This window comes from Ipomoea nil, unplaced genomic scaffold (assembly GCF_001879475.1).
Source record: "Ipomoea nil cultivar Tokyo-kokei standard unplaced genomic scaffold, Asagao_1.1 scaffold0164, whole genome shotgun sequence".
Classification (NCBI taxonomy): Eukaryota; Viridiplantae; Streptophyta; class Magnoliopsida; order Solanales; family Convolvulaceae; genus Ipomoea; species Ipomoea nil.
The window spans coordinates 965570-990624 of record NW_017616592.1 but is presented as its reverse complement, the minus strand read 5'-3'; the positions used below and the strand labels follow the sequence as shown (position 1 = coordinate 990624).

Genomic DNA, 25055 nt, shown 5'->3' with positions numbered 1-25055 from the left:
CATAAAATTCTTAATTTGTGAGCCTTCCATACAAGCTAGACAACAAGGTGGAACTATTAGTATGAAACCGGTGAGTTCAAATGTCGCTAGTCGCTAGAGGAAGGACTTGAACCTTCGACCTTGTGGTTAACAGCCACACGCTCTAACCAACTGAGCTACTCCAGCAAACATTAAAGAATATTTTTTTTTAAAGAAATAATGAAACCTAATTGCGGCCCTAAGATCATTTAATTAAAGTTGGAACTAAATATTTAATTAAAGTCGGAACTAAAATGGACCATTATTTTCTTCTTTTTTTTTTTTAATGCCCATGATGATTTACAAGGTAGTATATGTTCTATACTTTCTCAAACATTTTCAAAAAAAATGTAAGCCCCCACGCGGTAACCGATGTCATTACACTAAATGGTAGTTGGCACAATCAACCAATCTGAATAGCCACATATCTTAATTTGAGGCTCACCATACACAACCCAACCTTAGCCTTATACCCATAATATAATGTGGTAAGTTTCACAACATCAATAAAAATTTGAAGTGTATATTTATAATTATAAAATTTAGTCACTAGTTTCAATTGATGTTATATACAAACTTATGGAAGTAAATTTTGAAGAGTTCAAATTTCTGACCTTGTTTACAAACTTTAAATCGTTTTACGTGTAATTTGAATATTTTTTTCTCTATCTTATAATATCAAGACAGTTATATAACTAAAAAAGTAAATTATCTATAAAAAAATACTTCTATGACATAAAATTCTTAATTTGTGAGCCTTCCATACAAGTTTCTGCCCGAGTGTTGTTGCAGTGGAACTATTAGTATGAAACGGTGAGTTCAAATGTCGCTAGTCGCTAGAGGAAGGACTTGAACCTTCGACCTTTGTGTTAACAGCCACACGCTCTAACCAACTGAGCTACTCCAGCAAACATTAAAGAATATTTTTTTTAAAGAAATAATGAAACCTAATTGCGGCCCTAAGATCACATATTTAATTAAAGTCGGAACTAAAATGGACCATTATTCTTCTTCTTTTTTTTTTTTTAATGCCCATGATGATTTACAAGGTAGTATATGTTCTATACTTTCTCAAACATTTTCAAACAAAAAATGTAAGCCCCCACCGGGTAACTAGATGTCATTACACTAAATGGTAGTTGGCACAATCAACCAATCTGAATAGCCACATATCTTAATTTGAGGCTCACCATACACAACCCAACCTTAGCCTTATACCCATAATATAATGTGGTAAGTTTACAACATCAATAAAAATTTGAAGTGTATATTTATAATTATAAAATTTAGTCACTAGTTTCAATTGATGTTATATACAAACTTATGGAAGTAAATTTTGAAGAGTTCAAATTTCTGACCTTGTTTACAAACTTTAAATCGTTTTACGTGTAATTTGAATATTTTTTTCCCTATCTTATAATATCAAGACAGTTATATAACTAAAAAAGTAAAATTATCTATAAAAAAATACTTCTATGACATAAAATTCTTAATTTGTGAGCCTTCCATACAAGCTAGACAACAAGTTTCTGCCGAGTGTTGTTGCAGTGGAACTATTAGTATGAAACCGGTGAGTTCAAATGTCGCTAGTCGCTAGAGGAAGGACTTGAACCTTCGACCTTGTGGTTAACAGCCACACGCTCTAACCAACTGAGCTACTCCAGCAAACATTAAAGAATATTTTTTTTTAAAGAAATAATGAAACCTAATTGCGGCCCTAAGATCCTAAGATCACATATTTAATTAAAGTCGGAACTAAAATGGACCATTATTCTTCTTTCTTTTTTTTTTAATGCCCATGATGATTTACAAGGTAGTATATGTTCTATACTTTCTCAAACATTTTCAAACAAAAAATGTAAGCCCCCACGCGGTAACTAGATGTCATTACACTAAATGGTAGTTGGCACAATCAACCAATCTGAATAGCCACATATCTTAATTTGAGGCTCACCATACACAACCCAACCTTAGCCTTATACCCATAATATAATGTGGTAAGTTTCACAACATCAATAAAAATTTGAAGTGTATATTTATAATTATAAAATTTAGTCACTAGTTTCAATTGATGATATACAAACTTATGGAAGTAAATTTTGAAGAGTTCAAATTTCTGACCTTGTTTACAAACTTTAAATCGTTTTACGTGTAATTTGAATATTTTTTTCTCTATCTTATAATATCAAGACAGTTATATAACTAAAAAAGTAAAATTATCTATAAAAAAATACTTCTATGACATAAAATTCTTAATTTGTGAGCCTTCCATACAAGTTTCTGCCCGAATGTTGTTGCAGTGGAACTATTAGTATGAAACCGGTGAGTTCAAATGTCGCTAGTCGCTAGAGGAAGGACTTGAACCTTCGACCTTGTGGTTAACAGCCACACGCTCTAACCAACTGAGCTACTCCAGCAAACATTAAAGAATATTTTTTTTAAAGAAATAATGAAACCTAATTGCGGCCCTAAGATCACATATTTAATTAAAGTCGGAACTAAAATGGACCATTATTCTTCTTTCTTTTTTTTTAATGCCCATGATGATTTACAAGTAGTATATGTTCTATACTTTCTCAAACATTTTCAAACAAAAAATGTAAGCCCCACCGGGTAACTAGATGTCATTACACTAAATGGTAGTTGGCACAATCAACCAATCTGAATAGCCACATATCTTAATTTGAGGCTCACCATACACAACCCAACCTTAGCCTTATACCCATAATATAATGTGGTAAATTTCACAACATCAATAAAAATTTGAAGTGTATATTTATAATTATAAAATTTAGTCACTAGTTTCAATTGATGTTATATACAAACTTATGGAAGTAAATTTTGAAGAGTTCAAATTTCTGACCTTGTTTACAAACTTTAAATCGTTTTACGTGTAATTTGAATATTTTTCCCTATCTTATAATATCAAGACAGTTATATAACTAAAAAAGTAAAATTATATATAAAAAATACTTCTATGACATAAAAATTCTTAATTTGTGAGCCTTCCATACAAGCTAGACAACAAGTTTCTGCCCGAGTGTTGGAACTATTAGTATGAAACCGGTGAGTTCAAATGTCGCTAGTCGCTAGAGGAAGGACTTGAACCTTCGACCTTGTGGTTAACAGCCACACGCTCTAACCAACTGAGCTACTCCAGCAAATAAAGAATATTTTTTTTAAAGAAATAATGAAACCTAATTGCGGCCCTAAGATCTCATATTTAATTAAAGTCGGAACTAAAATGGACCATTTAATTAAAGTCGGAACTAAAATCATTATTCTTCTTTTTTTTTTTAATGCCCATGATGATTTACAAGTAGTATATGTTCTATACTTTCTCAAACATTTTCAAACAAAAAATGTAAGCCCCACCGCGGGTAACTACGATGTCATTACACTAAATGGTAGTTGGTACAATCAACCAATCTGAATAGCCACATATCTTAATTTGAGGCTCACCATACACAACCCAACCTTAGCCTTATACCCATAATATAATGTGGTAAGTTTCACAACATCAATAAAAATTTGAAGTGTATATTTATAATTATAAAATTTAGTCACTAGTTTCAATTGATGTTATATACAAACTTATGGAAAAATTTTGAAGAGTTCAAATTTCTGACCTTGTTTACAAATTTTAAATCGTTTTACGTGTAATTTGAATATTTTTTTCTCTATCTTATAATATCAAGACAGTTATAAAAAAAAGTAAAATTATCTAAAAAAATACTTCTATGACATAAATTCTTAATTTGTGAGCCTTCCATAACAAGTTTCTGCCCGAATGTTGTTGCAGTGGAACTATTAGTATGAAATCGGTGAGTTCAAATGTCGCTAGTCGAGAGAAGGACTTGAACCTTCGACCTTGTGGTTAACAGCCACACGCTCTAACCAACTGAGCTACTCCAGCAAACATTAAAGAATATTTTTTTTAAAGAAATAATGAAACCTAATTGCGGCCCTAAGATCACATATTTAATTAAAGTCGGAACTAAAATGGACCATTATTCTTCTTTCTTTTTTTTTTTAATGCCCATGATGATTTACAAGATAGTATATGTTCTATACTTTCTCAAACATTTTCAAACAAAAAATGTAAGCCCCCACAACGGGTAACTAGTATGTCGTTACACTAAAGGTAGTTGGCACAATCAACCAATCTGAATAGCCACATATCTTAATTTGAGGCTCACCATACACAACCCAACCTTAGCCTTATACCCATAATATAATGTGGTAATTTCACAACATCAATAAAAATTTGAAGTGTATATATTATAATTATAAAATTTAGTCACTAGTTTCAATTGATGTTATATACAAACTTATGGAAGTAAATTTTGAAGAGTTCAAATTTTCTGACCTGTTTACAAACTTTAAATCGTTTTACGTGTAATTGAATATTTTTTTCCCTATCTTATAATATCAAGACAGTTATATAACTAAAAAAGTAAAATTATCTATAAAAAAATACTTCTATGACATAAAATTCTTAATTTGTGAGCCTTCATACAAGCTAGACAACAAGTTTCTGCCGAGTGTTGTTGCAGTGGAACTATTAGTATGAAACCGGTGAGTTCAAATTCGCTAGTCGCTAGAGGAAGGACTTGAACCTTCGACCTTGTGGTTAACAGCCACACGCTCTAACCAACTGAGCTACTCCAGCAAATTAAAGAATATTTTTTTTAAAGAAATAATGAAACCTAATTGCGGCCCTAAGATCTCATATTTAATTAAAGTCGGAACGACCATTTAAAAGTCGGAACTAAAATGGACCATTATTCTTCTTTTTTTTTTTTAATGCCCATGATGATTTACAAGGTAGTATATGTTCTATACTTTCTCAAACATTTTCAAACAAAAAATGTAAGCCCCACCGCGGGTAACTACGATGTCATTACACTAAATGGTAGTTGGTACAATCAACCAATCTGAATAGCCACATATCTTAATTGAGGCTCACCATACACAACCCAACCTTAGCCTTATACCCATAATATAATGTGGTAAGTTTCACAACATCAATAAAAATTTGAAGTGTATATTTATAATTATAAAATTTAGTCACTAGTTTCAATTGATGTTATATACAAATTATGGAAGAAATTTTGAAGAGTTCAAATTTCTGACTTGTTTACAAATTTTAAATCGATACCCAGCAAACATTAAAGAATATTTTTTTTAAGAAATAATGAAACTAATTGCGCCTAAGATCACATATTTAATTAAAGTCGGAACTAAAATGGAGACGATTATTCTTCTTTCTTTTTTTTTTTAATGCCCATGACGATTTACAAGATAGTATATGTTCTATACTTTCTCAAACATTTTCAAACAAAAAATGTAAGCCCCACAACGGGTAACTAGGATGTCATTACACTAAATGGTAGTTGGCAGCAATCACCAAATCTGATTAATTTGTGAGCCTTCCATACAAGTTTCTGCCCGAATGTTGTTGCAGTGGAACTATTAGTATGAAATCGGTGAGTTCAAATGTCGCTAGTCGCAAGAGGAAGGACTTGAACCTTCGACCTTGTGGTTAACAGCCACACGCTCTAACCAACTGAGCTACTCCAGCAAACATTAAAGAATATTTTTTTAAAGAAATAATGAAACCTAATTGCGGCCCTAAGATCACATATTTAATTAAAGTCGGAACTAAAATGGACCATTATTCTTCTTTCTTTTTTTTTTTTTAATGCCCATGATGATTTACAAGATAGTATATGTTCTATACTTTCTCAAACATTTTCAAACAAAAAATGTAAGCCCCCACAACGGGTAACTAGTATGTCGTTACACTAAATGGTAGTTGGCACAATCAACCAATCTGAATAGCCACATATCTTAATTTGAGGCTCACCATACACAATCCAACCTTAGCCTTATACCCATAATATAATGTGGTAAATTTCACAACATCAATAAAAATTTGAAGTGTATATTTATAATTATAAAATTTAGTCACTAGTTTCAATTGATGTTATATACAAACTTATGGAAGTAAATTTTGAAGAGTTCAAATTTCTGACCTTGTTTACAAACTTTAAATCGTTTTACGTGTAATTTGAATATTTTTTTCCCTATCTTATAATATCAAGACAGTTATATAACTAAAAAAGTAAAATTATCTATAAAAAAATACTTCTATGACATAAAATTCTTAATTTGTGAGCAGCCTTCCATACAAGCTAGACAACAAGTTTCTGCCCGAGTGTTGTTGCAGTGGAACTATTAGTATGAAACCGGTGAGTTCAAATGTCGCAAATCGCTAGAGGAAGGACTTGAACCTTCGACCTTGTGGTTAACAGCCACACGCTCTAACCAACCGAGCTACTCCAGCAAACATTAAAGAATATTTTTTTTAAAGAAATAATGAAACCTAATTGCGGCCCTAAGTTCTCATATTTAATTAAAGTCGGAACTAAAATGGACCATTTAATTAAAGTCGGAACAAAAATGGACCATTATTCTTCTTTCTTTTTTTTAATGCCCATGATGATTTACAAGGTAGTATATGTTCTATACTTTCTCAAACATTTTCAAACAAAAAATGTAAGCCCCCACCGCGGGTAACTACGATGTCATTACACTAAATGGTAGTTGGTACAATCAACCAATCTGAATAGCCACATATCTTAATTTGAGGCTCACCATACACAACCCAACCTTAGCCTTATACCCATAATATAATGTGGTAAGTTTCACAACATCAATAAAAATTTGAAGTGTATATTTATAATTATAAAATTTAGTCACTAGTTTCAATTGATGTTATATACAAACTTATGGAAGTAAATTTTGAAGAGTTCAAATTTCTGACCTTGTTTACAAATTTTAAATCGTTTTACGTGTAATTTGAATATTTTTTTCTCTATCTTATAATATCAAGACAGTCATATAACTAAAAAAGTAAAATTATCTATAAAAAAATACTTCTATGACATAAAATTCTTAATTTGTGTGCCTTCCATACAAGCTAGACAACAAGTTTCTGCCCGAGTGTTGTTGCAGTGGAACTATTAGTAGGAAACCGGTGAGTTCAAATGTCGCAAGTCGCTAGAGGAAGGACTTGAACCTTCGACCTTGTGGTTAAACAGCCACACGCTCTAACCAACTGAGCTACTCCAGCAAAGATTAAAGAATATTTTTTTTAAAGAAATAATGAAACCTAATTGCGGCCCTAAGTTCTCATATTTAATTAAAGTCGGAACTAAAATGGACCATTTAATTAAAGTCGGAACTAAAATGGACCATTATTCTTCTTTCTTTTTTTTTTAATGCCCATGATGATTTACAAGGTAGTATATGTTCTATACTTTCTCAAACATTTTCAAACAAAAAATGTAAGCCCCCACCGCGGGTAACTACGATGTCATTACACTAAATGGTAGTTGGTACAATCAACCAATCTGAATAGCCACATATCTTAATTTGAGGCTCACCATACACAACCCAACCTTAGCCTTATACCCATAATATAATGTGGTAAGTTTCAAAACATCAATAAAAATTTGAAGTGTATATTTATAATTATAAAATTTAGTCACTAGTTTCAATTGATGTTATATACAAACTTATGGAAGTAAATTTTGAAGAGTTCAAATTTCTGACCTTGTTTACAAATTTTAAATCGTTTTACGTGTAATTTGAATATTTTTTTCTCTATGTTATAATATCAAGACAGTTATATAACTAAAAAAGTAAAATTTTCTATAAAAATATACTTCTATGACATAAAATTCTTAATTTGTGAGCCTTCCATACAAGTTTCTGCCTGAATGTTGTTGCAGTGGAACTATTGGTATGAAATCGGTGAGTTCAAATGTCAGTAGTCGCTAGAGGAAGGACTGGAACCTTCGACCTTTTGGTTAACAGCCACACGCTCTAACCAACTGAGCTACTCCAGCAAACATTAAAGAATATTTTTTTTAAAGAAATAATGAAACCTAATTGCGGCCCTAAGATCACATATTTAATTAAAGTCGGAACTAAAATGGACCATTATTCTTCTTTCTTTTTTTTTTTAATGCCCATGACGATTTACAAGATAGTATATGTTCTATACTTTCTCAAACATTTTCAAACAAAAAATGTAAGCCCCACAACGGGTAACTAGGATGTCATTACACTAAATGGTAGTTGGCACAATCAACCAATCTGAATAGCCACATATCTTAATTTGAGGCTCACCATACACAACCCAACCTTAGCCTTATACCCATTATATAATGTGGTAAATTTCACAACATCAATAAAAATTTGAAGTGTATATTTATAATTATAAAATTTAGTCACTAGTTTCAATTGATGTTATATACAAACTTATGGAAGTAAATTTTGAAGAGTTCAAATTTCTGACCTTGTTTACAAACTTTAAATCGTTTTACGTGTAATTTGAATATTTTTTTCCCTATCTTATAATATCAAGACAGTTATATAACTAAAAAAGTAAAATTATCTATAAAAAAATACTTCTATGACATAAAATTCTTAATTTGTGAGCCTTCCATACAAGCTAGACAACAAGTTTCCGCCCGAGTGTTGTTGCCGTGGAACTATTAATATGAAACCGTTGAGTTCAAATGTCGCTAGTCGCTAGAGGAAGGACTTGAACACCTTCGACCTTGTGGTTAACAGCCACACGCTCTAACCAACTGAGCTACTCCAGCAAACATTAAAGAATATTTTTTTTTAAAGAAATAATGAAACCTAATTGCGGCCCTAAGTTCTCATATTTAATTAAAGTCGGAACTAAAATGGACCATTTAATTAAAGTCGGAACTAAAATGGACCATTATTCTTCTTTCTTTTTTTTAATGCCCATGATGATTTACAAGGTAGTATATGTTCTATACTTTCTCAAACATTTTCAAACAAAAAATGTAAGCCCCCACCGCGGGTAACTACGATGTCATTACACTAAATGGTAGTTGGTACAATCAACCAATCTGAATAGCCACATATCTTAATTTGAGGCTCACCATACACAACCCAACCTTAGCCTTATACCCATAATATAATGTGGTAAGTTTCACAACATCAATAAAAATTTGAAGTGTATATTTATAATTATAAAATTTAGTCACTAGTTTCAATTGATGTTATATACAAACTTATGGAAGTAAATTTTGAAGAGTTCAAATTTCTGACCTTGTTTACAAATTTTAAATCGTTTTACGTGTAATTTGAATATTTTCGCTAGACAACAAGTTTCTGCCCGAGTGTTGCTGCAGTGGAACTATTAGTATGAAATACTGTTAGTTCAAATGTCGCTAGTCGCTAGAGTAAGGACTTGAACCTTCGACCTTGTGGTTAACAGCCACACGCTCTAACCAACTGAGCTATTCCAGCAAACACTCAAGAAATTTTTTTTTTAAAGAAATAATGAAACCTAATTGCGGCCCTAAGATCTCATATTTAATTAAAGTCGGAACTAAAATGGACCATTTAATTAAAGTCGGAACTAAAATGGACCATTATTCTTCTTTCTTTTTTTTTAATGCCCATGATGATTTACAAGGTAGAATATGTTCTATACTTTCTCAAACATTTTCAAACAAAAAATGTAAGCCCCCACCGCGGGTAACTACGATGTCATTACACTAAATGGTAGTTGGTACAATCAACCAATCTGAATAGCCACATATCTTAATTTGAGGCTCACCATACACAACCCAACCTTAGCCTTATACCCATAATATAATGTGGTAAGTTTCACAACATCAATAAAAATTTGAAGTGTATATTTATAATTATAAAATTTAGTCACTAGTTTCAATTAATGTTATATACAAACTTATGGAAGTAAATTTTGAAGAGTTCAAATTTCTGACCTTGTTTACAAACTTTAAATCGTTTTACGTGTAATTTGAATATTTATTTCTCTATCTTATAATATCAAGACAGTTATATAACTAAAAAAGTAAAATTATCTATAAAAAAAATATTTGTGAGCATAAAAAAAATATTTGTGAGCCTTCCTCCATACAAGCTTCTGCTCGAGTGTTGTTGCAGTGGAACTATTAGTATGAAACCAGTAAGTTCAATGTCGCTAATCGCTAGAGGAAGGACTTGAACATTAGACCTTGTGGTTAACAGCCACACGCTCTAACCAACTGAGCTACTCCAGCAAACATTAAAAAATATTTTTTTTAAAGAAATAATGAAACCTAATTGCGGCCCTAAGATCACATATTTAATTAAAGTCGGAACTAAAATGGACCATTATTCTTCTTTCTTTTTTTTTTTTAATGCCCATGATGATTTACAAGGTAGTATATGTTCTATACTTTCTCAAACATTTTCAAACAAAAAATGTAAGCCCCCACCGTAGGTAACTGTGATGTCATTATACGAAATGGTAGTTGGCGCAATCAACCAATCTGAATAGCCACATATCTTAATTTGAGGCTCACCATACACAACCCAACCTTAGCCTTATACCCATAATATAATGTGGTAAGTTTAACAACATCAATAAAAATTTGAAGTGTATATTTATAATTATAAAATTTAGTCACTAGTTTCAATTGATGTTATATACAAACTTATGGAAGTAAATTTTGAAGAGTTCAAATTTCTGACCTTGTTTACAAATTTTAAATCGTTTTACGTGTAATTGAATATTTTTTTCTCTATCTTATAATATCAAGACAGTTATATAACTAAAAAAGTAAAATTATCTATAAAAAATACTTCTATGACATAAAATTCCTAATTTGTGAGCCTTCCATACAAGCTAGACAACAAGTTTCTGCCCGAGTGTTGTTGCAATGGAACTATTAGTATGAAACCGGTGACTTCAAATGTCGATAGTCGCTAGAGGAAGGACTTGAACCTTCGACCTTGTGGTTAACAGCCACACGCTCTAACCAACTGAGCTACTCCAGCAAACATTAAAGAATATTTTTTTTTAAAGAAATAATGAAACCTAATTGCGGCCCTAAGATCACATATTTAATTAAAGTCGGAACTAAAATGGACCATTATTCTTCTATCTTTTTTTTTTTTAATGCCCATGATGATTTGCAAGATAGTATATGTTATATACTTTCTCAAACATTTTCAAACAAAAAATGTAAGCCCCCACAACGGGTAACTAGGATGTCATTACACTAAATGGTAGTTGGCACAATCAACCAATCTGAATAGCCACATATATTAATTTGAGGCTCACCATACACAACCCAACCTTAGCCTTATACCCATAATATAATATGGTAAATTTCACAACATCAATAAAAATTTGAAGTGTATATTTATAATTATAAAATTTAGTCACTAGTTTCAATTGATGTTATATACAAACTTATGGAAGTAAATTTTGAAGAGTTCAAATTTCTGACCTTGTTTACAAACTTTAAATCGTTTTACGTGTAATTTGAATATTTTTTTCCCTATCTTATAATATCAAGACAGTTATATAACTAAAAAAGTAAAATTATCTATAAAAAATACTTCTATGACATAAAAGTCTTAATTTGTGAGCCTTCCATACAAGCTTCTGCCCGAGTGTTGTTGCAGTGGAACTATTAGTATGAAACCGGTGAGTTCAAATATCGCTAGTCGCTAGAGGAAGGACTTTAACCTTCGACCTTGTGGTTAACAGCCACACGCTCTAACCAACTGAGCTACTCCAGCAAACATTAAAGAATATTTTTTTTTACAGAAATAATGAAACGTAATTGCGGCCCTAAGATCTCATATTTAATTGAAGTCGGAACTAAAATGGACCATTTAATTAAAGTCGGAACTAAAATGGACCATTATTCTTCTTTCTTTTTTTTTAATGCCCATGATGATTTACAAGGTAGTATATGTTCTATAATTTCTCAAACATTTTCAAACAAAAAATGTAAGCCCCCACCGCGGGTAACTAGGATGTCATTACACTAAATGGTAGTTGGCACAATCAACCAATCTGAATAGCCACATATCTTAATTTGAGGCTCACCATACACAACCCAACCTTAGCCTTATACCCATAATATAATGTGGTAAGTTTCACAACATCAATAACAATTTGAAGTGTATATTTATAATTATAAAATTTAGTCACTAGTTTCAATTGTTGTTATATACAAACTTATCGAAGTAAATTTTGAAGAGTTCAAATTTCTGACCTTGTTTACAAATTTTAAATCGTTTTACGTGTAATTTGAATATTTTTTTCTGTATCTTATAATATCAAGACAGTTATATAACTAAAAAAGTAAAATTATCTATAAAAAAATACTTCTATGACATAATATTCTTAATTTGTGAGCCTTCCATACAAGCTAGACAACAAGTTTCTGCCCGAGTGTTGTTGCAGTGGAACTATTAGTATGAAACCGGTGAGTTCAAATGTCGCTAGTCGCAAGAGGAAGGACTTGAACCTTCGACCTTGTGGTTAACAACCACACGCTCTAACCAACTGAGCTACTCCAGCAAACATTAAAGAATATTTTTTTTTATAGAAATAATGAAACCTAATTGCGGCCCTAAGATCACATATTTAATTAAAGTCGGAACTAAAATGGACCATTTAATTAAAGTCGGAACTAAAATGGACCATTATTCTTCTTTCTTTTTTTTTTTTTAATGCCCATGATGATTTACAAGGTAGTATATGTTCTATACTTTCTCAAACATTTTCAAACAAAAAATGTAAGCTCCCACCGCGGGTAACTAGGATGTCATTACGCTAAATGGTAGTTGGCACAATCAACCAATCTGAATAGCCACATATCTTAATTTGAGGCTCACCATACACAACCCAACCTTAGCCTTATACCCATAATATAATGTGGTAAGTTTCACAACATCAATAAAAATTTGAAGTGTATATTTATAATTATAAAATTTAGTCACTAGTTTCAATTGATGTTATATACAAACTTATGGAAGTAAATTTTGAAGAGTTCAAATTTCTGACCTTGTTTACAAATTTTAAATCGTTTTACGTGTAATTGAATATTTTTTTCTCTATCTTATAATATCAAGACAGTTATATAACTAAAAAAGTAAAATTATCTATAAAAAAATACTTCTATGACAAAAAATTCCTAATTTGTGAGCCAACCATACAAGCTAGACAACACGTTTCTGCCCGAGTGTTGTTGCAGTGGGAGTATATTAGTATGAAACTGGTGAGTTAAAATGTCGCTAGTCACTAGAGGAAGGACATGAACCTTCAACCTTGTGGTTAACAGCCACACGTTCTAACCAACTGAGCTACTCCAGCAAACATTAAAAAATATTTTTTTTTTTAAAAAGAAATAATGAAACCTAATTGCGGCCCTAAGATCACATATTTATTTAAAGTCGGAACTAAAATGGAGCATTATTCTTCTTTCTTTTTTTTTTTTAATGCCCATGATGATTTACAAGGTAGTATATGTTCTATACTTTCTCAAACATTTTCAAACAAAAAATCTAAGCCCCCACCGTAGGTAACTGTGATGTCATTATACGAAATTGTAGTTGGCACAATCAACCAATCTGAATAGCCACATATCTTAATTTGAGGCTCACCATACATAACCCAACCTTAGCCTTATACACATAATATAATGTGGTAAGTTTCACAACATCAATAAAAATTTGAAGTGTATATTTATAAATATAAAATTTAGTCACTCGTTTCAATTGATGATATATACAAACTTATGGAAGTAAATTTTGAAGAGTTCAAATTTCTGACCTTGTTTACAAACTTTAAATCGTTGTGACATGTAATTTGAATTTTTTTTCACTATCTTATAATATCAGGACAGTTATATAACTAAAAAAGTAAAATTATCTATAAAAAAAATACTTCTATGACATAAAATTTCTAATTTGTGAGCCTTGCATACAAGCTAGACTACAAGTTTCTGTCCGAGTGTTGTTGCAGTGGAACTATTAGTATGAGACTTGTGAGTTCAAATGTCGCTAGTCGCTAGAGGAATGACTTGAACCTTCGACCTTGTGATTAACAGCCACACGCTCTAACCAACTGAGCTACTCCAGCAAACATTAAAAAATATATTTTTTTAAAAAAGAAATAATGAAACCTAATTTCGGCCCTAATGTGACACCCCAAAATCCGAATTCGATTAAGGGATTAATTAAGTAATTAATCCTATTTCAATTTGTAATTTCATTCCTTAAATTCCTGAAATTCAATAGTCGGGGACTAGTAATTGACTAGTCAACCCCAAAGTCAAAGTTGTACCTTGAGCTTTGTAAGGAGTTTCCTTGTTTCCTTACACCTCTTCATGTTAGTAAGGGTATTCTTGACCTTTCACCTTGTGTTAGTATTGTAACCTAACCTAGTAAGAACACCCTCATTTCTTTCCTTACACTTTCCAAATTCTAGCTCCACCTTCTCTCTAAAAAGGTGGATAGCTTTTCTTCCAAGCCAAGTTGAAGCTTTTCCAAGACTTCAAGAGTTGTCTCCAAGATTCTACCTTTCATACATTTGGGCATCTTGGAGGGTAAGATCCATGTTTATCTTGTGTTTTTAGTGTCTTCTTAGGTGTCTTTTCTTAAAGATAGAATCTTTATGATCTTTTGGTGTGTTCTTGAAGTGGGTTTGGATGGTGAGCTTTGATAGGAGCTTGGTGTGGTGTTAAGTGAAGGTTTTTGGTCTACAAGAAGTAACCCATGCTCTACAAAATCTATTTTGCTTACCTATATGAATATTTCTTGAATTCTACATGTGATTTTGCTATGAAATGTGAGTGTTTATGCATTGTCTTGTGAAAATGCATATCTAGAGCTTGTGTTTAGGGTTCATGTGTGCCATTGCTTGGATATTCCTTTGATTCAAGTCATTTTGTTGTATTTGGTGAGTTTTGGCATGTTTTGGACTTGAATTTGAGCTTCGAGTTGAAAATCCCCGAAGGGATTATTTTGGTACAGGTTGGGTACCCGCGGCCGGAACGGCGGGCAGAGCCCTACCCGCCGCCCCACCCGCGGGGAGAGAGGCTTGTGGGTGTATGTACCCGCGAGCAGGACCACGGGTAGGGGCCTACCCGTGGGTCCACCCGCGGGGTACATTTTGGTGATTGGCAGGGATTTGTTCCCCGTGATTCTTTTGACTCGGTATTTGGTCTTTTGACTTCCCGATGTTCTTTTGTGGAACTATTTGAGTGTCTTCCTGATGTTTCGTATGTCTAGGACTATATGGTAGGAATCCATGTAGGTTTTGGTGTCTTGAATCGTGCTAAGTGTTCAACATTGTGTTTCGTTGAACCGTGATGAGTCTTGTGTGTTCTACGGAACTACTTTCGGTTTACCCGTTTGATAAGCATGCTAGTTCGGTGTTTAAATGCTAGCATGTGTGTTGTTTGTACCTTGTTATGGGTTGATGATAACTTGTGTTATTCATCGTTGTTGTTGTTGGACTGTGATCCATTCCTTGATTGTGTATGGTTTCATATCTTCGTTGTGATCCGTTGATTGATTCCTGTTGAGGTGTGATGTGTGTGTGGCTTTACCTGGATTGCACGATTAGTGATATGGGACACTAGTCACCAAGGTATTGCAGTGGTCCTCGTGGTGGCCATGACCTGATTATGGAGTTGTGACCTTTGTGTAAGGTTCACGTGATTCTTGGGTGGCATGTGTTGCCGTGTGTGTGATTGGTACCCTTGTGTACTATGAAATCGGTGGTTCTGTTGGAGGGGGAACGATGGTTCCCGGAGGAATAAGGTTGGACTTGGTGTATAGGGGTCCTGGAGGTAAAGGTTGGAACTAGATATAAGGTTGGGGGTAGCCATAAGGTTGGAACCGGGCATAAGGAAGGCATATCAACTCGTGATGGGTGATGTCACGAGGGCTTGTGTAGCCGTTGTTGTGAGTTCTCTCCTTGTGACGTGTGTAGTCACAAAGGCATGTGTTGCCTAGGCATGTGTTGCCATTTGTTGTGTCTTTATTCTTTTGAGTTGTTGTTGTCCTTGTGGTCTCGGGATGTGTTCCCGTGTTCTTGTTGAGAGTGCTAAGTCTTGTGTTGACTATTACTCTTGGTTTTGTACTTATATACTTATGTATTCCGTTTCGAAAATGGCTTTACAACTTATATCTTACCTATGTATGTTATTTCACATGTATTGGTGGGTTACCAGCATTATTCGCTGACCGGACGTCGTCGCATGTTTATTGTGTTCTTTAAGGTGATGTCTAGGCGAGTGTGCGGTCTAGTACTTGCTAGTATAGCTTCTCCCTTTCGTTTTGTGGCCTGTGTGCCAGCTTAGATGTAGAACAATGAGACAATGGGTTTGGATTTAAACATTGCAGATGTTGCCTGTGTGTTCATCTCTTTGGTGAACGTGGCATAGCACCCCGTATTCAAGTTTATTCATATACATCTATCTTTCAGTCTTCCGCTGTGATTGTTGTTTGGTTTATTTATCTGCATGTTTAAGGATTTAAAATAGCTTGTTTTTGGGGGGTGTTGCACCTAAGATCACATATTTAATTAAAGTCGGAACTAAAATGGACCATTATTCTTCTTCTTCTTTTTTTTTTTTAATGCCCATGATAATTTACAAGGTACTATACGTTCTATACTTTCTCAAACATTTTCAAAAAAAAAATCTAAGCCCCCACCGTAGGTAACTGTGATGTCATTACACAAAATGGTAGTTGGCACAATCAACCAATCTGAATAGCCACATATCTTAATTTGAGGCTCACCATACACAACCCAACCTTAGCCTTATACACCTAATATAATGTGGTAAGTTTTACAACATCAATAAAAATTTGAAGTGTATATTTATAATTATAATAAGATTAGTCACTAGCTTCAATTGATGATATATACATACTTATGTTAGTAAATTTTGAAGAGTTCAAATTTCTGACCTTGTTTACAAACTTTAAATCGTTGTGACGTGTAATTTGAATTTTTTTCTCTATCTTAGAATATCAAGACAGTTATATAAATAAAAAAGTAAAATTATCTATAAAAAAAAAATACTTCTATGACATAAAATTTCTAGTTTGTGAGTCTGCCCGAGTGTTGTTACAGTTCCATTTCTAGTTTGTGAGTCTGCCCGAGTGTTGTTACAGTGGAACTATTAGTATGAGACTTGTGAGTTCAAATGTCGCTAATTGCTAGAGGAAGGAGTTGAACCTTCGACCTTGTGGATAACAACCACACGCTCTATCCAACTGAGATACTCCAACAAACATTAAAAAATATATATATTTTTTTAAAAAGAAATAATGAAACCTAATTGCGGCCCTAAGATCACATATTTAATTAAAGTCAGAATTAAAATGGACCATTATTCTTCTTCTTCTTTTTTTAATGCCCATGATGATTTACAAGGTAGTATATGTTCTATACTTTCTCAAACATTTTCAAACAAAAAATCTAAACCCCCACCGTAGGTAACTGTGATGTCATTACACGAAATGGTAGTTGGCACAATCAACCAATCTGAATAGCCACATATCTTAATTTGAGGCTCACCATACACAACCCAACCTTAGCCTTATACACATAAAATAATGTGGTAAGTTTTACAACATCAATAAAAATTTGAAGTGTATATTTATAATTATAATAAGTTTAGTCACTAGTTTCAATTGATGATATATACATACTTATGGAAGTAAATTTTGACGTGTTCAAATTTCTGACCTTGTTTACAAACTTTAAATCGTTGTGACGTGTAATTTGAATTTTTTTCTCTATCTTAGAATATCAAGACAGTTATATAAATAAAAAAGTAAAATTATCTATAAAAAAAATACTTCTATGACATAAAATTTCTAATTTGTGAGTCTGCCCAAGTGTTGTTGCAGTGGAACTATTAGTATGAGACTTGTGAGTTCAAATGTCGCTAGTCACCAGAGGAAGGACTTGAGCCTTCGACCTTGTGGTTAACAACCACATGCTCTAACCAACTGAGCTACTCCAGCGAACATTAAAAAATATTTTTTTTAAAAAAAAAAGAAATAATGAAACCTAATTGCGGCCCTAAGATCACATATTTAATTAAAGTCGGAACTAAAATGGACCATTATTCTTCTTCTTTTTTTTTTTTTTAATGCCCATGATGATTTACAAAGTAGTATATGTTCTATACTTTCTCAAACATTTTCAAACAAAAAATCTAAGCCCCCTCCGTAGGTAACTGTGATGTCATTACACGAAATGGTAGTTGGCACAATCAACCAATCTGAATAGCCACATATCTTAATTTGAGGCTCACCATACACAACCCAACCTTAGCCTTATACACATAATATAATGTGGTAAGTTTTACAACATCAATAAAAATTTGAAGTGTATATTTATAATTATAATATGTTTAGTCACTAGTTTCAATTGATGATATATACATACTTGTGGAAGTAAATTTTGAAGAGTTCAAATTTCTGACCTTGTTTACAAACTTTAAATTGTTGTGACGTGTAATTTGAATTTTTTTCTCTATCTTATAATATCAAGACAGTTATATAACTAAAAAAGTAAAATAATCTATAAAAAAAAAAAAAAACTTCTACATATAATTTCGAATTTGTGAGCCTTCCACTTAAAAGCTTGGCGCTATTCGCTAGACTGGAAGGACTTGAACCTTCAACCTCGTGGTTAACAGCCACACGCTCTAACCAACTGAGCTACTCCAGCAAACATTAAAAAATATATTTTTTTTAAAAAGAAATAATGAAACCTAATTGCGGCCCTAATATCACATATTTAATTATAGTCGGAACTTAAATGGACCATTATTTGTTGGAAAAAATAGCTTAAAATGGCATATTAAGTGGTTTTTTTGTGGTACAATTATCAGTGCGGTCCACTTCTGATTTGCGTCGGGTCAAAGTGGATTCGGGTTCTTTGTAGTAAGACGAAGAGATTGATATATTGTACGCTCAAAACGGATAATGGGTGAATGAGATATTGATTCTCAAAGTAGACCCATTTGAGTTGGAAAATGAAGGGAAAAAAGTGAGCTTTTGTCCCACATTGGTTTGGGAAGAGGATTTCCCCCACTATTTATACAAGAGCTCTTTTTAAGCTTATTGAATTGTATAGTATAGAGGCTCTCTCTCGCGCGCAGGGGGGTGGTGGGGTTGCAAATCAAATCCCAAAATGAGATCGCAAAAGGCTTGGGTTAAGCCTAATCTCGCGTGCGCCGGCACCTGCACGAAACTTTGTGATGTTTTCGTGGAGATTGGTGTTCGGCCAAGCCGAAACTGTGCCGGCCAGCACAGTTTTTTTTTTTGCAGCTCCTGTTTTGTGACAGTTGGGATTTAATTTCAGCTGTTATGGGTTTAATTTCAATTTTAATTTTTGAATTAACACCCATGTTAATGGTTGCCGTTACAGGAGTTGTAGGGTGCCCCTTGTTAGGAATATATTGTAAATTTTGATGAGCCGAATGTCTTTTTGAAAAATCAAGTAGTCCCCAATTTTATTCTATTTGAGTCAGTCCTAGTCTACGGAGTATGGTGCACCTATATCATGCAACCCATGTACAAGTCTGGAAAATCATATTTTGATTTTCGATGTTAAGCGGGATTATAGCTTCACATAATTATGTTGCGGAGAAGTCACCAAGAACCATGTTAGAAGAGTTGGAAGAAACGCGTGTGAGCTAGGCCAAGTGATCCTTAGTTCGAATCTCAAGTGAAGCAATTTTTAAGCTTGCTTTGGAGACTAGCTTGGACCGTATGAGAGACTAGCTTCACTGTATTGGAGACTAGCTTGGACAGACTAGCTTCACTGTATTGGAGACTAGCTTGGACCGTATAACCGTATGGGAGACTAGCTTGGACCGTATAACCGTATGGGAGACTAGCTTGGACCGTATAATCGTAAAGAGACTAGCTAAAATAGATACTAGCTAGAATGGAGACTCTTGAAATAGAGGAGACTAGCTAAAATAGATACTAGCTAGAATGGAGACTCTCTAAAATAGAGACTAGCTAAGGAGAGACTAGCTAATGAAGACTAGCTAAGGAAAATGCACAAGTCTCACAGAAGCCATGCACCATATGGAGAAACATACCAAGTATGGTGGACTAAGCTTGAAATTCGAAACAGAGCATCTCACCATGAACAACAATGGAGTTTTTACAGAGGTTCCAGTATAATATTTTACAAGGAACATGAAGGAGAAAATATTTGATATATATTTTCATCTGAACATCAAGTTTTTACGGTGGAACCGGAGACGCTCGAAGAAGGCTGATTTGCGGAGAAATAATTTTATACTCAAGCAAGAATCAGCAGTTAAATTATTTGATCAACTTGACATGTCAGAGCATTTATGAAGGAGAAGAAAATCATGCACGCCGCGCCCAACTTATTCAAATTTTGGAGGCTACAAAATTCAAGACACGGCAACGGGCAATTTATTCAAATCATCTGACAAAAAGGAGAAATGACATCTACCTACAATTGCAGATCAAGTTGACAAAATTATCAGATCAACTACAATTCAAAATGGACGATCAAGATCGAAAGTTGATCAACGGGCAAATAGCTTTCTTTGGCTATAAAATGCCCAAGCAGACTTGAAGACAAATACGACTTGAACACGGCTGAAAAATTACAAGCAAGAGAAAAGCAAGCAATATTCAAATCAGCCAAGAAGTGATATATTGAGCATACACGATAGAATTCAAGTCTGAGTGAGAGAAATCTTTGTATTTCATTGTAAATCTTCTACTGAGTGTAGAAAAGGGGCAGAGTAACAAGAGGAGCTTGTGAAAACCCTTGGAGGACGTAGCTTTGTGCGTAGTTCTTGTGGTGTAGGAGTACAGCTTGGTGCGAAGTACTCGGGAAGGCGGAGTAACAAGAGGAGCTTGCGAAAAACCTTGGAGGAGTGTAGCTTTGTGCGAAGCACTCGGAGAAGTGTCGGTGGACACTTATTCACTATTGTATCTGGGTGATCGAAGAATAGTGAATTTCCTCGTTGAAGTGAAAGGAGAAGAGTGGACTAGGAGGATTACACCACCTCTGAACCACTATAAATCTCTCTCTCTATTTACTTACTGCTCATATATTTTGTGCATGCTTATTCTAACTGCGAACTAACCCGATTACGATTTATCGCTTATCTTTATATGTCTGGGTTTGATAGTTCCCACGTTTGCATGCAAGCCAAACTTTACGTACATCATCCTTGAACCATATCAAGTGTTTCTAACGTGTTGCATGTTTAGAATCTCTCTTTGAGCACCACACTATTAAGCATAACACTATACCGCTACCTATTCCGCTGCACACTCTAAGTTGTTTATCTTGATGATGCTTGTTACTTAGAGTTGATATAATTAAAGTGTTATTTGCCTTGTGTGTTTTGCGAAAGAATTGGAAAAGTTAGAGAAGTCTATTCACCCCCCCCCCCCCCTCTAGACTTCTCGCCACCCATTCGGGACCAACAAGTGGTATCAGAGCGGTTGTCTATTTGAGTCAATTTTGACTGCTAGATAGATCTCAAAATCTTCAAGATGAAGAGAGATATGGCTCTTGCTCAAAATTTGCTTTTCTCACTTGATAAATTTGATGATTGGAAAATACGTATGCAGGTGCACTTATCTGCTTTAAATGACGAAATGTGGGAAGTCATCGCAAAAGGTCCTATTCAAATTATGGAAGTTAACACTACCGCCGCACTAACTCCAAATGCTCCATGATATATTCCAAAGCCAAAAATGGAGTGGACAAAGGAAGATAGAGGGCGAAATAATTTGGACAACATTGCCAAAGATATTTTATTCAAAGCAGTCGATGACACCATATTCCCAAAGATTCGAAAGTGCACTACAGCAAAAGAAATATGGGATACACTTATCGGAATCGGTGAAGGCGATGAACAAGAAAAAGACAACAAACTAACCATTGCCATGAAGAGGTTCGAAGATTTCAAAATGCTACCGAACGAAAGCATCACCGACATGGAAGCTCGATTGATCAAAATTCTTGGAGAAATCACAGATCTGGGAAAGACCATTACCCAGAAAGAAATATCGCTCAAAGTGTTACGCGGACTACCTACAAATTGGGATATGAAGGTGACCGCAATGCGCGATCATAGAGATCTAAGGACATTATCTACGGATAAACTCTTTAGTGATCTTAAGGCGTATGAGTTCGAAATGAAGACACGAGTCGAGGAAGAACGTGATGAACGAACATCCACATTGATGGCCGAACAACCCTCAACATCAAGAAAGCCTGGACATTTTATGGCCGAATGTCCACACCCCAAGGCGGACAAAAATTCGAATACTTCTCCACAAGTGGAATACAAATCCAAAGAGAAGAAATTCAAAAAGGGCAAACGGAAGGCACTAATAAGCGATCCATTAGAAGCAAGTGAATCCGAAGAATCATCTAGCGACGAGAGTGATTCATCACAAGAAGATACGGCGCTACTATGCCTAGTGGGCAAGACATCCGAACATGAGGAATGCTATATGGCGCGTGAAATCGATGAAGAGGTATCTTCTAGCTCTATTAGTTCTTTTAGTTCAGTTGACACTTCTTTCCAGACTCAAGAATCATTTCAAAGTCTTATGGAAAATTGTCAAAAAGTCATGGTCACTCATACTCAAATCAAAGAGCGCAATAATACGTTAATTCTTGAAAAGGAAGAAATGTCACAAAAATTGCAAAATGCTCTAAATGAAATGAGTAACTTGAAAGCCGAAAATGTTCGACTTCAAGAAGAGTGCAAAGCTAGAGAGGTTAGAGAACATAACCTTCGGGAAGTTATTGCATCATTTACGCATTCATCCAAAATAATGGATAAAATGGTAAACATGCAAAAACCCGCTGGAGATAAAGCCGGACTTGGCTACGATCCATCATGTTCTAAAACCCCTCAAAAGTTGACTAATTCTACTACTACTTTAATCAATAAAGTTCCAGTGGTAAAATTTGTAAAAAGTCAACATAGCACAATGAGACAAGGAGTTGGAAACAAAATTAATGCCCAGAAAGTTGTTGCTAGGCCGAAACAACACAGTGACATTTTGGCAAGACAACAAAATTTTAAAAGGCAAAAATTTGTATCTCAAAGGAGAACCAACGAGTCTAGTGCAATAAAACCTCATAGGAATATGGGAAGAATTCCGAGAATTGGGGCTGGGAGATTATATCCCTCAGAAGAAGATTGGTCGCTTGAACATAAACCATGGACCAAGTCCAGATTTAATTTGTTTCATAGAGTCAAGCAACTATCAGCTTCCCAACCCGCACCGAATCATTATTCGAAAGTGCGTTATGATTATAATGTTTATAATGGTTACAGATCACCTATTCTTGGATCAATGGGATCTAGGTGGATTTGGATGCCAAAAATTACTAACGCAAAAGGACCCAAACAAGTGTGGGTACCTAAAAATAATTAATCTGTTTTGCAGGAAATTTGGTATTTCAATAGCGGATGCTCTCGACACATGACCGGCAATAAAGCTAGTCTAGTTGAGTTCAAAAGTATCGAAGGACCAAAAGTAGTGTTCGGTGGAAACGATCGATATGGAATGACAAAAGGAACCGGCGCAATTGTGAAAAATGGTCTACGAATTGATGACGTATCTTATGTCGAAGGATTAAAATTTAACTTGTTTAGTACAAGTCAATTTTGCGACAAAGGATATCTCGTAGAATTTTACAAAGGCAAATGTCAAGTCAAGGACGAATCTACAAATGAAGTCGTGCTAGCCGGATCAAGAAAGAAAAACATGTATGTTGTAGATTGGAGTACAACGAAGAAATCCGTATGTTTGATGGCAAATAATTTGAATGAAGTTTGTTGGGAATGGCACAGAAGGCTAAATCATTTGAATTTCAAAACTATCAACAAGCTTGCAAGAAATAATATAGTCGAAGGACTACCCAACATTGTGTTCAAGAAAAATCAAATTTGTGATGCATGCCAGAAAGGAAAACAAATCAAAGCATCATTCAAAGTCAAAGCTCAAGAGTCAACATCAAGACCCTTAAGTCTACTGCACATGGATTTATTTGGTCCAGTAGACCCAGTAAGTATAAGTGGTAAGAAATATACTTTGGTTGTTGTTGATGATTTTTCTAGGTACACATGGACAATATTCACCAAGAAAAAGGATGAAGTCTTATCAAAGTTGCCAGAGCTATTGAAGCTACTGCAAGTCGAAAAAGACATGAAGATTGCAACAATACGAACCGATCGAGGAACAGAGTTCGTGAATAGAGTGATTCAATCTTATTGCAATTCACAAGGAATTTTACATCAATTATCTGCCGCACGAACGCCGCAACAAAATGGTGTAGCTGAAAGAAGAAATCGAACACTCAAAGAAGCCGCACGAGTCATGATAACGGCCGCGGAACTACCAAAGAGATTTTGGGCAGAAGCTATCAACACGGCGTGTTATACTCAAAATCGAAGTCTAATCCACAAGTCCTATAACAAAACACCATATGAATTATGGAAAGGGAGAAAACCCAATCTCACCTATTTTCATACATTTGGTTGTAAATGTTTTGTACTTGTTAATGGAAAGTCTCAATTAAAGACTTTTGACGAACGTGCGAACGAAGGAATATTTTTGGGATATTCATCCACCAGCAAAGCGTACAGAATATTCAACAAATCAACAATGGTGGTAGAAGAATCAATTCATGTTGTGTTCGACGAGAATCACGGCAAAAATGGCAAAAATGGTGAATGTAATTGTGATTTGAATAATTCTAATGAGTTGTTCGAAAATGATGTGTTGCAGGAAGTAGAAGAATCAAGTGACATGGGTATTCACGCATGCCTGTTGCACAAGAAGAAATTCCAGTAGTTGAAACCGAAGAAGCATCCGTCAATAATACACAACAAGTGGAATCACATCAAGAAGGAAACTCTGAGAATCCAACAAATTTCCAACCAAATCGAAAATGGCTAAGAAGTCACACACATGACTTAGTCATTGGAAATCCAAGTGACGGAGTGAAAACGCGATCATCTACTAGGAACCAACAACAAGATGCAATGTTCTCATGCTTTCTATCACAACTGGAACCAAAAGAAATTGATGAAGCTTTAGCCGATCCAAGTTGG

The 25055-nt window shown here is 34.2% G+C and overlaps 21 non-coding genes across 21 annotated transcripts; all 21 read right to left on the bottom strand.

Moving 5' to 3' along the window:
- Positions 1 to 91: 91 nt before the first annotated feature.
- Positions 92 to 165, bottom strand: TRNAN-GUU. The gene has a single exon. It is a non-coding gene; the product is annotated as a tRNA-Asn (tRNA).
- Positions 166 to 852: 687 nt separating this feature from the next.
- Positions 853 to 926, bottom strand: TRNAN-GUU. The gene has a single exon. It is a non-coding gene; the product is annotated as a tRNA-Asn (tRNA).
- A 683-nt stretch (positions 927 to 1609) lies between these two features.
- TRNAN-GUU lies at positions 1610 to 1683 on the bottom strand. The gene has a single exon. It is a non-coding gene; the product is annotated as a tRNA-Asn (tRNA).
- Positions 1684 to 2361: 678 nt separating this feature from the next.
- On the bottom strand, positions 2362 to 2435 carry TRNAN-GUU. Its single transcript has one exon. It is a non-coding gene; the product is annotated as a tRNA-Asn (tRNA).
- A 670-nt stretch (positions 2436 to 3105) lies between these two features.
- On the bottom strand, positions 3106 to 3179 carry TRNAN-GUU. The gene has a single exon. It is a non-coding gene; the product is annotated as a tRNA-Asn (tRNA).
- Positions 3180 to 3860: 681 nt separating this feature from the next.
- On the bottom strand, positions 3861 to 3934 carry TRNAN-GUU. The gene has a single exon. It is a non-coding gene; the product is annotated as a tRNA-Asn (tRNA).
- Positions 3935 to 4616: 682 nt separating this feature from the next.
- On the bottom strand, positions 4617 to 4690 carry TRNAN-GUU. Its single transcript has one exon. It is a non-coding gene; the product is annotated as a tRNA-Asn (tRNA).
- Positions 4691 to 5528: 838 nt separating this feature from the next.
- Positions 5529 to 5602, bottom strand: TRNAN-GUU. The gene has a single exon. It is a non-coding gene; the product is annotated as a tRNA-Asn (tRNA).
- Positions 5603 to 6293: 691 nt separating this feature from the next.
- Positions 6294 to 6367, bottom strand: TRNAN-GUU. Its single transcript has one exon. It is a non-coding gene; the product is annotated as a tRNA-Asn (tRNA).
- A 1493-nt stretch (positions 6368 to 7860) lies between these two features.
- On the bottom strand, positions 7861 to 7934 carry TRNAN-GUU. Its single transcript has one exon. It is a non-coding gene; the product is annotated as a tRNA-Asn (tRNA).
- A 686-nt stretch (positions 7935 to 8620) lies between these two features.
- On the bottom strand, positions 8621 to 8696 carry TRNAN-GUU. Its single transcript has one exon. It is a non-coding gene; the product is annotated as a tRNA-Asn (tRNA).
- Positions 8697 to 9304: 608 nt separating this feature from the next.
- Positions 9305 to 9378, bottom strand: TRNAN-GUU. The gene has a single exon. It is a non-coding gene; the product is annotated as a tRNA-Asn (tRNA).
- Positions 9379 to 10083: 705 nt separating this feature from the next.
- TRNAN-GUU lies at positions 10084 to 10157 on the bottom strand. The gene has a single exon. It is a non-coding gene; the product is annotated as a tRNA-Asn (tRNA).
- A 686-nt stretch (positions 10158 to 10843) lies between these two features.
- Positions 10844 to 10917, bottom strand: TRNAN-GUU. Its single transcript has one exon. It is a non-coding gene; the product is annotated as a tRNA-Asn (tRNA).
- A 676-nt stretch (positions 10918 to 11593) lies between these two features.
- On the bottom strand, positions 11594 to 11667 carry TRNAN-GUU. Its single transcript has one exon. It is a non-coding gene; the product is annotated as a tRNA-Asn (tRNA).
- A 716-nt stretch (positions 11668 to 12383) lies between these two features.
- On the bottom strand, positions 12384 to 12457 carry TRNAN-GUU. Its single transcript has one exon. It is a non-coding gene; the product is annotated as a tRNA-Asn (tRNA).
- A 721-nt stretch (positions 12458 to 13178) lies between these two features.
- TRNAN-GUU lies at positions 13179 to 13252 on the bottom strand. Its single transcript has one exon. It is a non-coding gene; the product is annotated as a tRNA-Asn (tRNA).
- A 694-nt stretch (positions 13253 to 13946) lies between these two features.
- TRNAN-GUU lies at positions 13947 to 14020 on the bottom strand. The gene has a single exon. It is a non-coding gene; the product is annotated as a tRNA-Asn (tRNA).
- Positions 14021 to 17110: 3090 nt separating this feature from the next.
- On the bottom strand, positions 17111 to 17184 carry TRNAN-GUU. The gene has a single exon. It is a non-coding gene; the product is annotated as a tRNA-Asn (tRNA).
- Positions 17185 to 17851: 667 nt separating this feature from the next.
- On the bottom strand, positions 17852 to 17925 carry TRNAN-GUU. Its single transcript has one exon. It is a non-coding gene; the product is annotated as a tRNA-Asn (tRNA).
- Positions 17926 to 18561: 636 nt separating this feature from the next.
- TRNAN-GUU lies at positions 18562 to 18637 on the bottom strand. The gene has a single exon. It is a non-coding gene; the product is annotated as a tRNA-Asn (tRNA).
- Between the last annotated feature and the right edge of the window lie 6418 nt (positions 18638 to 25055).